General features: G+C 39.2%; 1 long non-coding RNA gene across 10 annotated transcripts in view; it reads left to right on the forward strand.

Annotated features, from left to right (window-relative positions):
- The window catches only part of LOC109450593 (uncharacterized), a 209605-nt gene that overhangs the window by 145916 nt on the left and 48613 nt on the right, over positions 1–15076 (forward strand). For 2 of the 10 annotated variants that reach the window (XR_016022752.1, XR_016022750.1), the window contains exon 8: positions 5581–7567. The exons of the other annotated variants lie outside the window; for them this stretch is intronic. This is a non-coding gene — a long non-coding RNA (uncharacterized LOC109450593). Of the gene's footprint in view, positions 1–5580; positions 7568–15076 lie in introns of those variants that run through there. 10 annotated transcript variants of the gene reach the window in all.

Below are 15076 nucleotides of genomic sequence, written 5' to 3' on the forward strand. Positions count from 1 at the left end.
TCCTTTATATACACGTAACAGATGCTTAACAGGTGCCAGAAAATGTTAGATAGTATTACCTTTTTGTTTGTTTGTTTTTGTTTTTATAGTGAGACAGAGTCAGTTGGTGTCTACAGATTTTAAGGTCTCAGACCAATAACAAATGATAACAGCTAAACTCAGTGTAAGCAGGGAATTAACAAACATGCTTTCTGTTCTTCCGTGCTGGTCAGTGTGGTTGGTATAGGACCCTATTCTGCAAACCTGCGTTACATCCGTGTGTGTGGTGGTGAATGCCACATGGTGAGGTGGGGAGGAAGGGGGGCTGCTTCCAGCCATCAAGTACACATGGGACCTCCGATCTGTGGTTTGCCTTCACAATTTCAGAACAGCCAGTGAAATCAGTAACTGCGGAATAGGAGTAGGGAGCTTCGTATTTTTTAGGCAACACATAGGAAAAACAACTAAATCATTTGGTGGATGGCCTCCAATCAACGCTTGCAAAATTAAGAAAGGAACTCTAAGTGGTTACTTATTTTCTTGCAGAGTCTAAGCTCCCAGCTATTTTGCTAAAGGAGTTTGATGTAAGGACAAACTCTAAGGCTCGGCCCATTGATTTTTCTGTTTGGGGTGAAGAGCGAGATGGTGGAGGGGGTTGTATGTGGAGGTGGGTAAGGTACACGCCTGGCTTCATAATGTTTCTTTTTTTCAAGGTGCATCTTTCTGCACTAATCTCTAAAGAGCCATGCTTAGTGGTGTATTTGCTTAAGGAACTCTAGCAAATTGATATCCTTCCTCCATTCACATAATATTGAGAGATTTTTAGCCATTCTCTTATTTGAATTTAATGCCTAATATACCATCATTACATAAAGTTCTGTAATATTTAAGCAGATTTCAATTTTAATTGTTTTTATTTTTAGCAGTTTTTTTTTTTCTTTTGCTTGTAACTTTGGGAGGATTGTATCAGGGCTTATATAGTTAATAAAAGCAAACTAAAGCAAATAATCACCTTCTAGTCCTTCTTTCAGCATATTCTAATTTTTTAATGGAGAAAATGCATTCTTAAATTAAATATGCATAATAAGAAATACTAATAATAAGAATAAAGTGGAATATGTGAGAATGAATCTAGTGTTGTAAGCAAAATGCATTTGATTTGCTAAGGATAAAAGCTGGCTTGAATCAGTAAGAATCAGTGCAAAAAAGAAAAGCTTCATAATGTTCATAAATTATCCATAATTGTATGGATTTTAAATATAAAAGTTGGCAGTGGGAAAAGCTAAAAGCCATTAGGAGAGATACTATTGTGCAATGCTGTAGGAGCAGCAAGTCACAGTCTTATGGGGGAAAAAAAAAACAACAACCCTCGCTAGAGTTTTCTAAAATTTTGATAACCATACTTGAAACTTATCTTGATGTTTACTACAATGCATGCATTGTTCAGCATGTCATGGCCTAATGCATATATGAATCATATTTGAAAGAGCTACTAATTAACATGAATAGTCTTCTTCCGTGAAGGTCGTTTATTGCGAAGTTCTTTTTATTCCTTTTTTCCCCTCGCTGAATATCGCTAAAGGAGCCCTCAACAACAGCCATTAGTTTAAGAGATTAGTCTGTTTTCTCCCTGACATTGGGTCATACTTTTAAAGAGTCTTTTTCTCCTGCCAAGAAGCCATAAAAAAAATAATATTTAAACGCAACAGAGGGAGAGAAGAGAAAATAACCGTTCTCTTATTGAGCAGTACATCCACTCATTACGTTTTATTCTGTCATCAACTTTATTCTCTCATCAACTTCTTATTATAGTATTTAAGAAGTATTTAGCTAAATTGTTGGACTTTATTTCAAATGGAATAGATTAGGAGTTTTTCATTGAAAACTGGGTTAGCCAAGTTTCAATGCTTTTTTAAGTTTCATTGGGATGGCCCCTGAAATGTTCTCCAGATAACTACCACAGAAACGTATTTCCTTTAGCTCTGGAGACAAGGAAGTTCAAGATCAAGGTCTAGCAGGGTTCAGTTTCCAGTGAGGACTCTCTTCCTAGCTTACAGAGGACTGCCTTTTTGCTCTGTCCTCACATGGCCTGTTTTCAGTGTGTGTGTGTGTGTGTGTGTGTGTGTGTGTGTGTGTGTGGTGTGTGGTGTGTATGTGTGTGGAGGAACACACCCCATCCTTATGATCTCATTTTACCTTAATTACCTCCTAACAGCCATGTCTCCAAATATAGTCACATTGGGGGGTTAGGGCTTTCACACACATGCATTGGGGCAGGGAGGGGGTTACAATTCAGTTCATAGCAACAAGACATTCTGTTTTGTATTCAAGACATTTCTTTATTGGGTACTTTCCTGGGGACTGCCATGTTGTAGGGGCTATTGGGCAAGTGTACAAATGTCTATAAACGAAGCAGAATGTGCTAAAAGTTAAAAGCAAAGGTCTACAGGAAGGGCTGGAGCGGTTACATCAAGCTGAGAGATCACTGAGCCTCCTCAAGAAGAACCCCTTGTGTTAGGCCTTGAATTGAGGGGAGGTAGGCTTGTGGTCAGGGGCAGGACGGAGAGGGGATTTGCACTGTAAAGACTGACAGAGGAGAGCAGCACGGGAAGAGCATGAGGAGGAAAACGGTCAGGGAAGATGGGCTGATCTAAGTTGTCTGGAGCCCATTGAAGCGTGGCAGTGATTGTACTAAGAAGAAGAAAGCATAGAGGGACTGAAAGTCCAAGGGACTTGTTGGAAGGGCATTGCAGAGTCACTGACAACTTCTAGGGTGGCGTTGGTTATTTTATAAAACCATATACAGATTTAATGCAATCCCCATCAAAATCCCAAAGGCATTTTTTAAAGAAATAGAACAAAAAATCATCAGATTTGTTTGGAACCACAAAAGACCCCGAATAGCCAAAGCAATCCTAAGAAAAAAGAACAATGCTGGAGGTATCACACTTCCTGACTTTAGCTTGGACTTTGGGGCAACAATAATCAAAACAACATGGTATTGGCAGAAAAACAGACATGCAGACCAATGGAATAGAATTGAGAACTCAGAAATAATCCCACATAAATATGGATAGATAATTTTTGACAAAGAAGCAAAAATATACAATGGAGAAAAGATAGCCTCTTCAATAAATGGTGCTGGGAGAATTGGATAGCCACGTGCAAAAGAATGAAACTGGGCTGCTATCTGTCACCATGTAGCATTTAACTCAAAATGGATCAAAGACCTGAGCATAAGACCTGAAACGATAAATTACATAGAAGAAAACATAGGTACTAAAACTTATGGACCTTGGGTTCAAAGAGCACTTTATGAATTTGACTCCAAAGGCAATGGAAGTAAAAGCTAAAATAAACGAATCGGACTATATGAAACTTAAAAGCTTCTGCACAGCAAAAGAAACCATCGACAAAATAAAGAGGCAACCAACTGAATGGGAGAAGATTTTTGCAAACAGTGCCTCCGATAAGGGGCTAATATCCAAAATATACAAGGAACTCATACAACTCAACAACAAAAAAGCAAACAACCCAATTTGAAAAATGGGCAGAGGACCTGAGGAGACATTTCTCCAAAGAGGACATACAAATGGCAAATAGACATATGAAAAAATGCTCAACTTCACTAATCATCAGAGAAATGCAAATAAAAACCACAATGAGATATCACCTCACCCCCCCCTAGACTGGCTACCAACAACAAGACAAATAGTAACAAGTGTTGGAGAGGCTGTGCAGAAAAAGTAACCCTCATACACTGTTGGTGGGAATGCAGACTGGTGCAGCCGTTATGGAAGGCAGTGTGGAGGTTCCTCAAAAAATGACGAATAGAATTACCATATGACCCAGGAATCCCTCTCCTGGGTGTCTACCCAAAAAATCTGAAAACATTTATCCATAAAGACATGTGTGCTCCAAAGTTCATTGCAGCTTTATTTACGGTGGGCAAGACATAGAAACAACCATCTATTCTTCTATAGATGAATGGATAAAGAAGTTGTGGTATATAAACACAATGGAATACGATTCGGTGGTAAGAAAAGATGAAATAGTACCATTTGTGACAGCATGGATGGATTATAGTGCTAAGCGAAATAAGTCAGACAGAAAAAGTAGAGAACCATATGATTTCACTGATATGTCGTATATAAAACATAAAACAACAAAAGAACAAGACAAACAAATGAAGGAACAAAAACTCATAGACATAGACAATAGTTTAGGGGTGACCAAAGGGTAAAGGGGGAGGGAGGCTCTAGAAGAGGATAAACGGGGTCTAATATATGGTGATGGAAAGAGAACTGACTCTGGGTGGTGAACACACAATGTGAGATATAGATAATGTACTCATTTAGAAAATTGTACTCCTGAAGTCTATGTAACTTTACTAACAATTGTCACCCCAATAAACTTTAATTTAAAAACAAAACCAAAAAACAACAAAACCTTTCACTGCTACTGAACACACTGCTCAAACACGTTTTCTGGAAAAGCCTGATTTTGTCATTACGAAACTGATTCCTTCAAAATTGGATCATTCCCTCTCCAAGTGGAATCTTGCCCTGTACAGAAACATGTCCATGAGGGATAAACCTGACGGGGGCTGGGAAGGAAGTGAAGAGTCTCTGAATGAAGGCGTTTCTTCAGATGAATAGCAGCAAGACTGTTGCAGTGTGTTTTCCTGTTTAGGAAGTTTAATTCTTCATGGTTTGCTTGGCTGTCAGAACGCTTCACATTTTTATTTGTGAACATACACGGTGATCATCCTTAAGACAAACAATCTGATGGCAGGTCCCTGGGAGCTCTTGTTCAGAGCAGATGTTGCAGCCAGAGCTGGGCTCTCAGTGCTCCCCTTTGAGATGTAAAGCGTATGAAGAAGCATTTCTCCTACGCTCTTTACGTTTCACCTACAACTCGTCAAGGTGATATTGGAGGAAAGAAGTTGAAACAGACAAGTCAACAGATTTGTAGATCACTAAGCTAGAGCCATCATCTGCAGCGATGCAATTACAACTCATGGGACAATCAAAATATATAAACTCAACAGGGGAGTCAGAAAGAGATGCACACAGTTCATCAACACAGAACAGCTGTGTGGATCTATCGGGTGCCAAAAAATGTAAACATTGCTTTTTGTGTTGGGGAACCATAGATAGGTGATAAAAGCAGAGAGGGACAGCCCCAAGGCAGTGTCTTCATTTAGAAAATAGTAGGACTCCAAGGATTACGAATCCTGAGCTGAGAAAAGAAAGTTTTCTCTTAGTAGGAAATGGATATCTCTTGTCTCCCTTCTCACGAAGGCTAGATCTTCTCTCCAGCATCCCTGACTTGGGGCCATCTCAGCTCTCCTTGAACTCTTCCACAGGCTGAGTTTGTGCATTCCAACTTGTTGGGCTCTGTCGGACATAACCTAAGTCTGGATGGCAGGGTGAAATTGGATAAACAGCCACACTGACTCCAGGGAGATTTTTTTTTTTTTTTTATGCAAACATCTGTTTCTTAAATTTGGCCATGGTAGGCCTAGGGGAAGGGAGAGTTTCGATTGATGAAATAAGTTCAAGAAGATGCTGCCTCTTCTTTTTCTTTTTTCTCTTTCAGGGAAGTATAAAGCCTGTCTCCCTCCAGCATTACAGAGGGAAGAAACCCTTTCCAAGTTTCCTCTGATACTGGATTTATGCCCAATTCTAGTTTAGGTGAGATCATGTGGATATTTTTTCTGGTAGTTTGCTGGACTACAGATGTAAACTGCTTTGAAAGAAACTCCATGCATGCATGCATGCATATAAAAACATGAACTTAGAGTACAGATGTGTAGAGCAATCAACAAATATTAATTAAGCACTTCCCACATGCCCATCACTGGGCAACATACTAAAGTGTGTTAAGAAGTGTGGAGGAATGAATTCTTGCACATAGGAAGCTTAAAGTTTTAATAGGAAATTGAAGTGATAAAGGACAATGAGAGGAAACCTATGATTTGATACTAAATTGCAAGGTATCGATATTAAGGTTATTTGTAATAGAAGAAGACAGGGTAGACTACTGAGGCTGGAGAAGTCTCTAAAATGGACATTTGCATTATGTGGGGTCTAAGGTGCTGAGAAACTCTGAGCAAGGACATAGCCCAGGCAAGAAGCATTTCCAGCGCGGGCTGTTGCATAAGCTAGCAACAACAGTTATTGTGTCAATTGATTGTCTACAGAGGGTGCCAAAACATGTATACGCATTTTAAGAAAGGAAAAAACTGTGTTAAAATTGTAATACTCAATATGTACTGATAACAAAAGATGGCTACAAGTCACATTTGACTTCTGCAATTACAAGAGATGCTCAAAGTGGTTACCATCAGCGTCCAGACACTTTTAATTACTGCAAACCACTGCTTGAGCAACGTTGACCCAAGTGTCCACTTGTATACATTTTTTTTGGCACTCTCAGTATTTGCTAAGAGCTAACTGTATGGGGAATTGTTATTTTCATTTACCAGTGGGGAGATGAAAGTTGATAACAGATAATAGCTAATACTCATTTAGCACTTAGTATGTTCCAGGAACTGTGCTAGGCATTTTGCATATTTTAAATTATTTCAGCCTCCTAACAACCCTACCAGGTAGGTACTATTCTTATACCCCTTTTAGGCATGAGGAAACTAAAGCACAGAGAAGTTACGTGACTAGCCCAAGCTCACTCAGGATAACCTGGGATGAAACCCAAAACTCTCTAGTTCAAAAGCGCACACTCTAAGATACTGAATGTATGAAGAGAGTGGAAACATGGTGAGAAAAATAACACTGACCTTGGAAGAGGAATGAGTTTTCAAGGTGCGGGAGCGTGTGCATGTGAGAGGTGAGTCTGGGGGGACAAGCAGTATTCTCATTCTCAAACAATTCTTCATTCTAACTTGTGAAAGCCCATAATGAATTTGAACTGCGAGTGTGAACACCCAAATTCAGGGTATGCAAACCATTTCAGGACACCACCATTACATAAAATGTGTTTCAAACTCTTTCAGTACAGAAGGAAACTCATCAGAATGTTGGTCGCAAGAACTTGTCAACAATTCCAGCCTTGCCCCAGGGCCAGGGCCACTGGAAAAGAGAGATACAAAAGCACATTGATGGCTCCCCACCTCTGTGCAGCTTCTTCTCTTAACAGGACCTGTTATTAATTTTTAAAACATTCCTTAGGTCTCTGTATTTACCTCCTACATAGGCTTGGAGCCCTGGAATTCAGTGAAGATGTAGGATTATGTGGGCCCTCTTTGCATCTTTTGGTAGAACAACCAACGAACCTAATTAGAAAAAAATATACGACATCAGGCTGGCACTCGGAACAGGCCATGTGGGGAGAGAAAGTGATGTGATCAGAGAAGATCCAGCCTAGTTTTTCCATATAAAAATGCCTTCTTCTTATAGACACTATATTGCTAAAATCCCATTAATAATGATTCATTTCTTTGGGTATCTTTCTGTTAAAAAGCCAATATATTTTCAGGTGGAAAAAGTTATGATTCAGTGTTTTTAAACATAGAGTCTTAAACAGAATAATTTATTTTTCTTAAATGAATTCTAAGTTATAATCTCAATATTCAAGCTAAAAAGTGAGCTAGTCCCAGGTGCCAGTAGGGTGGGGGGAATTTCTCCTGCTGGCTTAGCCTTTGTCTTGTTCTCCATAGTAGCCATTGAGGAACCCCCACAGGGTTTTCAGGCTATGGAGCTCCATAGGAAATATACCCTACTAACTACTGGCTTAAATAAATAAGATTTCATTTTTCTCATAAAATAGAAGTCTGAAGGTAGTGGGCTGCCAGTGTTGGTTCAGTTGCTCAGAGATCTCAGAGCTAATGTCTTTGTGATAGTCTTGCTGTTTGCCTCATGATCTAAAGAAGGCTGCTTCAACTCCAGACATCACATTTTACTGAGGGCAAGAAGAAGATGGAAGGGCAGTGCCAGCTATATCTGTTCCCTAAATTCAAGAAAATAAAAGCATTCCTGAAAACTTCCAGTAGACTTCTGTTTATGACTTTTCCTGAAATATGTCACGTGGTCACCCCAAGCTGCAAAGGATTCTGGGAAAACAAATATTTCAATAGCCATATTATCATTCCAAAGAATATTGGGGTTCTGTTCTCAAGGAAGACTATAGGTATGTCTGTTGAATAGATAACTGTGTAAGCCACAGCCCGATTGTTCTCTTCATGTACTTCATGAAGGAGCACATTACATTGTAAAGTTGTCATGATAGAGATTCCATATAAAGTTAACTTATACTGGGAAATTAGTGACTTCCCTTTTGAGGGGAGCAAGAGAGTATAGGTTCTTGTAGGCCGTTGATGGAGAAAGGGTGCTGAAAGGGGACAAAGGTGTAAAGAAAATGATAGAAAAACATTAAAGATAAATTACTGGCATTTCATAGAGTACTCCAAGCAGTTTTGACTGCGTGTACATAATTTGTATAGTAGGATATCAGATATTCTGGAATAAACCTAATCTGATGCAGCTTCTTAAAACATAGGATTTTTGTCTCAAGTATAAGCAATATGGGTTGTTCCACCAAATACATTCATGTGATTATCCAGAAAGCTGATTTGTTGAGGCAAAACTGAACTTATTAGGTATGTATAATAATAGAACAAAGGTAACAGTTAACTCCATCAAACATGTTTACACACACACACACACACACACACACACACACACACACACACCTGTAAAGATAAAAACCAGTATAGGATGCCTGCTGTATCAGTACCTTTCTGCTGAAAAGAGAATTTTGTTCTCAGGTCTCGCCCTTCCTGTTAAATAACTAGGGAAAGTTTATCATATCTGTCTTTGGGTATAGTTATGAAACATTTTCAGTGGCGAGCATGAATGAATAGGGACTCGACCTGAAAAGCAGAACAAAATAGAAATTATTAATCGTGTTTTCCTTTGTCTATTTACTGTTTTGCTTCTGAAGGGAGTATGAGTCCGCTAAGAGAGGCATAATTAGGAGATATGCCAGATGGGTAATCAATGTGATTTTAAATTTTTATAGGAGAGAACAGAGTTGTAGCTTGGACTTCTTTTTTAGAAGGTACTTTAGTTCTGTGCAGTTAAAAACAGTACCTTGCATTCAAAGGTTCCCGTCTTCTGTGCAATGATGGTATGCTCTTCGATCCCCCTTCCATTGTTTAAAAAACTGGCCTGATGGAACAGAAGAGCGGAAGGGGCTACTAAATGGATGAGAAAAACTCCCTAAGAGATGGAAGCCTGCAAGGAATGGCTGAGAGCTTTATTTAATCCTAATCACTATTATATTTTTTAAAAACCCATAATTTCCATTTCCCCTGCTTGGTTTCCCAATCAATTAAGATTTGCTTGTTCTCTCCATTCTGGGACTAGAAGGAAATCTAAAGGCAGTGCTTTCTCATATTGAAATCTCATATTTAAGCAAAGTGAGTGAGATCTGCCACCAACGGGGCTGCTGCTTGGCCAGAAAGATGGGCTTGGTGATGAGATCACCTTAGATAGAGGAAGAGGAAGCAGAACAGTTGCCCCAAAGACAGTGTTTTTAAAACTGGATCCTGATACATTAGGGAGCCATGAAATCAATTAAGAGGGTTCTGACTGCGTATTGTTTCTTAACCAAATAGAGTTGCACAGAATAGAAGAAAATAGAATAAACAATATAAATGTGAGTCACATGTAAGTGAGGGTAAATTTTGCTTCAATCATATTTACGTGTCCTTATATAAATCCTATTTCTGTACATGGGTCATGGTCAGGAAAGGTTGAAAAATACTGCTGCAGGGCTAAGTGTGAGAGAGCAGTTGCTCCTTTGCTTACAACCTCAGCTGGAAGGAGAAGAGGGAGATAGGGAAATGGGAGGTGGGTAGAGTAGAGTCTCTGGGCTCCTCGTGTCTCTTAAATATATGCCATGGATAGTGACACATTTGACTGCGGGTGTGTGCATCTTCATTATTTTTTCATAGATATTCTTTCACACTAAGTTGAGAAAATTTTTGCCAAGCAACTCATCCAAAAAAAGCAGATCATTTGGAATTCAAATGAAATTGCATTACATTTATAAAACAATTTGGGGGAGAATTGACGTCTTCACTTGGTTGAACCAGCCAATCCAAGTGTGTGGGGCTTGTGTGCACTTACTCTAGTCTGTTTCTATATCCCTTAGCTCTGTTTATGCTTTTTTTTTTTAAAAAAAAAAACTTTTCATTTTTTACTTTCTTGTTGATGCCTAGGTGTTTGGCATGTTTTGGGTCTATTATTCTATTTCCTTCTGTTTTTTTGCTTTGTTTTTGTTTTGTTTTTTACCCTAAGTTGTTTACCATGTTTCTATGTAAATCAATTTTATGTTTATAATTATAGGCACAGAATCCCCTCTGAAATAGAGAGATCTTATGTTGAATGGATGTGGAAATCTCAGAGCCAAGAGGTAGAAGATGGGGGAATAGACACAAAGAGAAGCCCTTCCAAGTAGCATGAATGGGCCATTACCTCAGGACTTCACCACTGGTTGAGGTCTATTAGAAGCCTAGTAAATGTTAGTCTAACAAATGAAGGAATGATTCCAGATTTGAGTAGGAATCATCTGAAACGATTTTCATTTTCCCAGGAGGGAGAATGAAGTTATCACATGTGGCTTGCTGGAGACTGGATAAGACCGCTCTGCTCTGGCTGTCAACAGGTCTCAATAATTATTAATGGGGTGCAGTTTTCTGGCCCCAGCCCTCAGTACCACTTCCTCAAGTTGATTTCAAGACCACTGCTGTGAAGATGTGATTATATAAGGAGTGTCTTGATTTGCTAATTAAGCATTATGTAGTTAGTGGGAGCATGGGGGGCCTGCAGTGACTCCATCACAGAGGGGAAAAAAATGGTTATGACTTGGCTTTTCTAGGCCATAATTTCTAATTCTGGGGTTCTGTGACTCTAAGATATAGCTCTGAACTGTGTCACCTAGTTGTCCCTCTTCCTCTCAGCCCTCCCTAAAGCTTGTCTGAAAAAGGTTGGAGAACTATTCCCGCCCCGCTCCCTAACGCCAATACTTCTCATTAGCTTTCTGTCAAGCAGTAGCCAAGTTAGGAGTCACAGGAAGAGGGGGTCAATGACATGGCCTGACTTTGTGGTGGCCTGTACCGTGACACTGCAGGTCAGGTCTCTGAACATAGTATTCTACCAGACTGTGTAAACCTAACTCCAAAAGTATCGCTAGAAAAATCACTCTAATGCAAATAAGAATAACCTGGGACCCTTGATCTTTATCTGTGGTGGGGTTTTCAAGTGTCCCGTTTGTGTGGTGGTGCCAATGTCCCCAGGAATTCTTTGATAGGCTTTTATCATGGAACCTTCACTATATACCATGTTTCCCCCAAAATAAGACCTAGCTGGACAATCAGCTCTAATGCATCTTTTGGAGCAAAAGTTAATATAAGACCCAGTATTATATTATATTATATTATATTATATTATATTATGTTATGTTATGTTATGTTATGTTATGTTATGTTATGTTATGTTATATTATATTATATTATATTATATTATATTATATTATATTATATTATGTTATATTATATTATACCCAGTCTTATATTATAGTAAAATAACTTTCCACTCACTGTCTACTTAGCCCTAACTGTATTATGTACTAGCATACCAGAGTATCAAAATAGCTGATATACTAAACTCACAAGAAGGTATAATAAATACATGTCTGGTTGTAAATTTATGTGGTATCTCTCCAATATGGCATACTTGAAATTTTATTAAACCCTCCAATCCTTAATTAAGGAGAATGATGAATTATGGGAATTTCAGCTACTATGAGAGGGCCACTATAGGTGTTGCCTAGATCACACTGTTTAGGACAGTATTTACCTGCAATTATGTATACAGATCTTACCATTTTTATTTGTAAGCCATCCAAACCCTTAAAAAAGGTTTAAAATGGAACTGTGCAGAGTTTTCATGAATTATCTTTGGCAAAGCTTCTAAGTGGTGATTAGAGAAATTTTGGTGCTAAGTCAGTGAGGATAGACTTAAAGGAAAGTTTGCTAATAAGATAGCTGTGTGTATCTGTGTTTATTACCTCTGCATATAGCTGTGTGTATCTGTGTTTCTCCCCTCACATACCTGGGCCACACTCATATGGCCCCAAAGCAGAGAAGGAAGATCATCATTATTATTGGATTTCAACAACTAAAGGCAGACAACTCTGCAACAGGGGTTTTATATTAACAAGCACCAAAGCCAGATAAAGAGGAGCTCTAAGTTTGCAGATATTACACTAATTTACATCACTTTTGTTAATTTCAGTTCTTGCTTTCTCTTATAGGAATGTTGAGTTTGACCTCTATCATGTCTAAGGAAAGTCCATAGGGGTTAGTTTCACTGACAAGTTTCCAAGTAATTCAACTAATAGTATCCTATTCTACTATTAAGCAACATTACACTGATTGGGTAGAAGAACCTTTGTCCTAATTCTGAATAATGGTGGCCCCAAGGTATCTGATCAACATTAATGCATGGGTCAAATCCTGTGAGTTAAGCAAGCTTTGGTTTTCACCCAGGAATCTTCCCAAGGGTGACTAATGTATATGGTTAAATCTGTGGGTGGAAGGGAAGGATATAAGTCCAGAAAAACGATGGGTAAGTGCTCGGTGGGGTCTTAGGTCCTATTCTGTGGGTTGAGTTGATGATGTGGCTTCTGGTCCTAGAACCAGAGTTCCCAGCAGGATACGCAAGTAGAATTAAGGTTGAAGTGCTTAGGTAGGTGCCCAACCCCAAGAGGATGCCAATAGTCGGCAAGTTTAGCTACAACTTCAGAGCAACTAACGTACCAGACTCTCCCTCAGTAGATTGGGGCCCAGATAATTTTGGGCTGCTAAAAGATACCTGGACGTAAGACCAGAGACAAAAATAAAGGGTCTGAGTCACAGGATTCAGAGCCTAAGAGAGTTGGTCAAGTTCAAGTCCACTAAACAGAAACTATTATTTCCTGCCGTTCAGGAACAGAGGGGCTAGAACCTACACGTGGAGACCATCAGTAGATCGAGTGTGAGGAGCGGGGGATGAAAAATACAGAGAAAACCAGGCAGGGGCTGACACTCTTGGTTCACATTTACACTAAAACTCAGTTTTGAGCTGTATTTTGTCAACTTTTTAATTGGGTGTCTACTATGTTCCACATGTCAAATTAGGATCTTTAATTCTCATAACAGTGTTATGAGGATAGTTTATGATTTCAATTTTAGAGATGAGAAAACAGAGTATAATAATTTATTCAAGATAAATTATTGGAATAATTATTTTTATTGGAATAATAATTATTGGAACACAAAACCAAATCTTTGTGTTTCCCTAGAAGAAAGTGTATTTGTTTCCTTTTGCTGCTGTAACAAATTACCACAAATTGAGTGGCTTAAAACAACACACATTTATTCTCTGATAGTTATAGAGGTCAGAAGTCTAAAATCCAAGATGTTGGCAGGACTGGTTCCTTCTGGAGACAGGAAAGCATTAGTTGCTTGGCCTTTTTCAGCTTCAAGAGGTCACCAGCATTCCTGGGTTTCGGCCCCTCCCGCTTCACTACAGGAAGTATCACTACAACCTGTTGCTTACGTCTTCACATCTGCTACTATTGATCCTTTTTTATTAGTAGTATTATTAGTTTAAGGTGTACAAAACAATGTAATAGATATTTACACCCCTCACAAAGTAATAACTCCCTTCCCCCAATCTACTACCCCTCTGACATCATATATAGCTGTTACCATTCCACTGACTTTATTCCTTATGCTGTACTCCACATCCTGTGAATATATATATATATATATATATATATATATATATATAAAATTATAATTGACATTCAATATTATTCAGCTTCAGGTGTACACTGCAGGTTTCAGGCACCTACCATCCATGAAGTGGTCTCCCTCGTAAGACAAGTGCTGCTATTACTATTGAATCTACTAACCCTCCTGCCTCACTCTTATAAGGACTCTTGTGATTAGATTGGGCCCATCTAGATCTCTCCACGTCTCAAGGTCTTTAACTTACCACATCTGCAAATTCCCTTTTACCATGTAAGATAACGTAGTCACAGGTTCTGGGGATTCAGAGGTAGACATTGGGGGCAGGGAGGGGGCACTATTCTGCCTACCACGGGAAGGAATAGAGGGCAGCATTTTGAGGTGGGGAGGTGAAAGTGGCCAGACAGAAGGGTGAGTTTAAGCTTTCTCTGTGGCTGGTGTGGAGCAGGGACAGGGAGCAGAGACAGGAGTCCCTCCGTGTGCAGGAATTTCAGTTGATTACGGCTGCAGGAGGCTGGTCCTCAGTGGGGAAGGACCACTGGCAGAGGGATCTCTGCTCCAGGCAGCAGCAGGGACTCCAGACAGACAGCAGGACCAGCTTTCAGCAGCAGCATATTGAAGCTAAAGAAAAAGCCATCAAAGTGACAAGCATCATGCAGAAATGCCCACATCCTCCTCTGACTTTCTTGAAACATAAGCCAGTATTCATGTCATTTCATAGAGCAGAGGAAAGCATTCCCCTAAATGACTGAGATTGGATATCCGGTTGAGCTGACCAGTGGGGACTGAAACAAGATTAACTATCAATTCAAGAGTTTTTAAGGGAATGTGACATTGGACCTTAGTATTGTGGTTTAAAAGTCATACCTCCTGGAGTTATAAACTTTTGCAATAGCCATAGAAGGTGGAGGGGCAGGCGAGGGCAGAGAACAGAGTTTTCTGCCAGTGTGCTCCAAGTAATTTCTATAGTTGAAGGACACCTCACCTCCAAATGCTCTTACTTGGGGGTTTAAACCTAAACCAAATACCTGCTAGTTAGTCTGGCTCCTTGGATGGCAGATATTATTATCTGAATAACAATAACCATATTAATAAGTATATCCTGCAAGGGGGATAAAAAGATGGTAGGGTATTCCCAAGAGGAAAATTAATTTCCTTTTATAATCTGCTGTAGTTTATTTCACATATTCATGACCCTCCCAGTATGTTTTTTTCTTTATGATGAGCCATAAAAATGACAAAATACATTAGCCAAGTTCTTCGTTTCTGCTAAAACAA

This window comes from Rhinolophus sinicus, chromosome 11, assembly GCF_057876585.1.
Source record: "Rhinolophus sinicus isolate RSI-liver-muscle chromosome 11, RSI-T2T, whole genome shotgun sequence".
In the NCBI taxonomy this organism is placed as follows: Eukaryota; Metazoa; Chordata; class Mammalia; order Chiroptera; family Rhinolophidae; genus Rhinolophus; species Rhinolophus sinicus.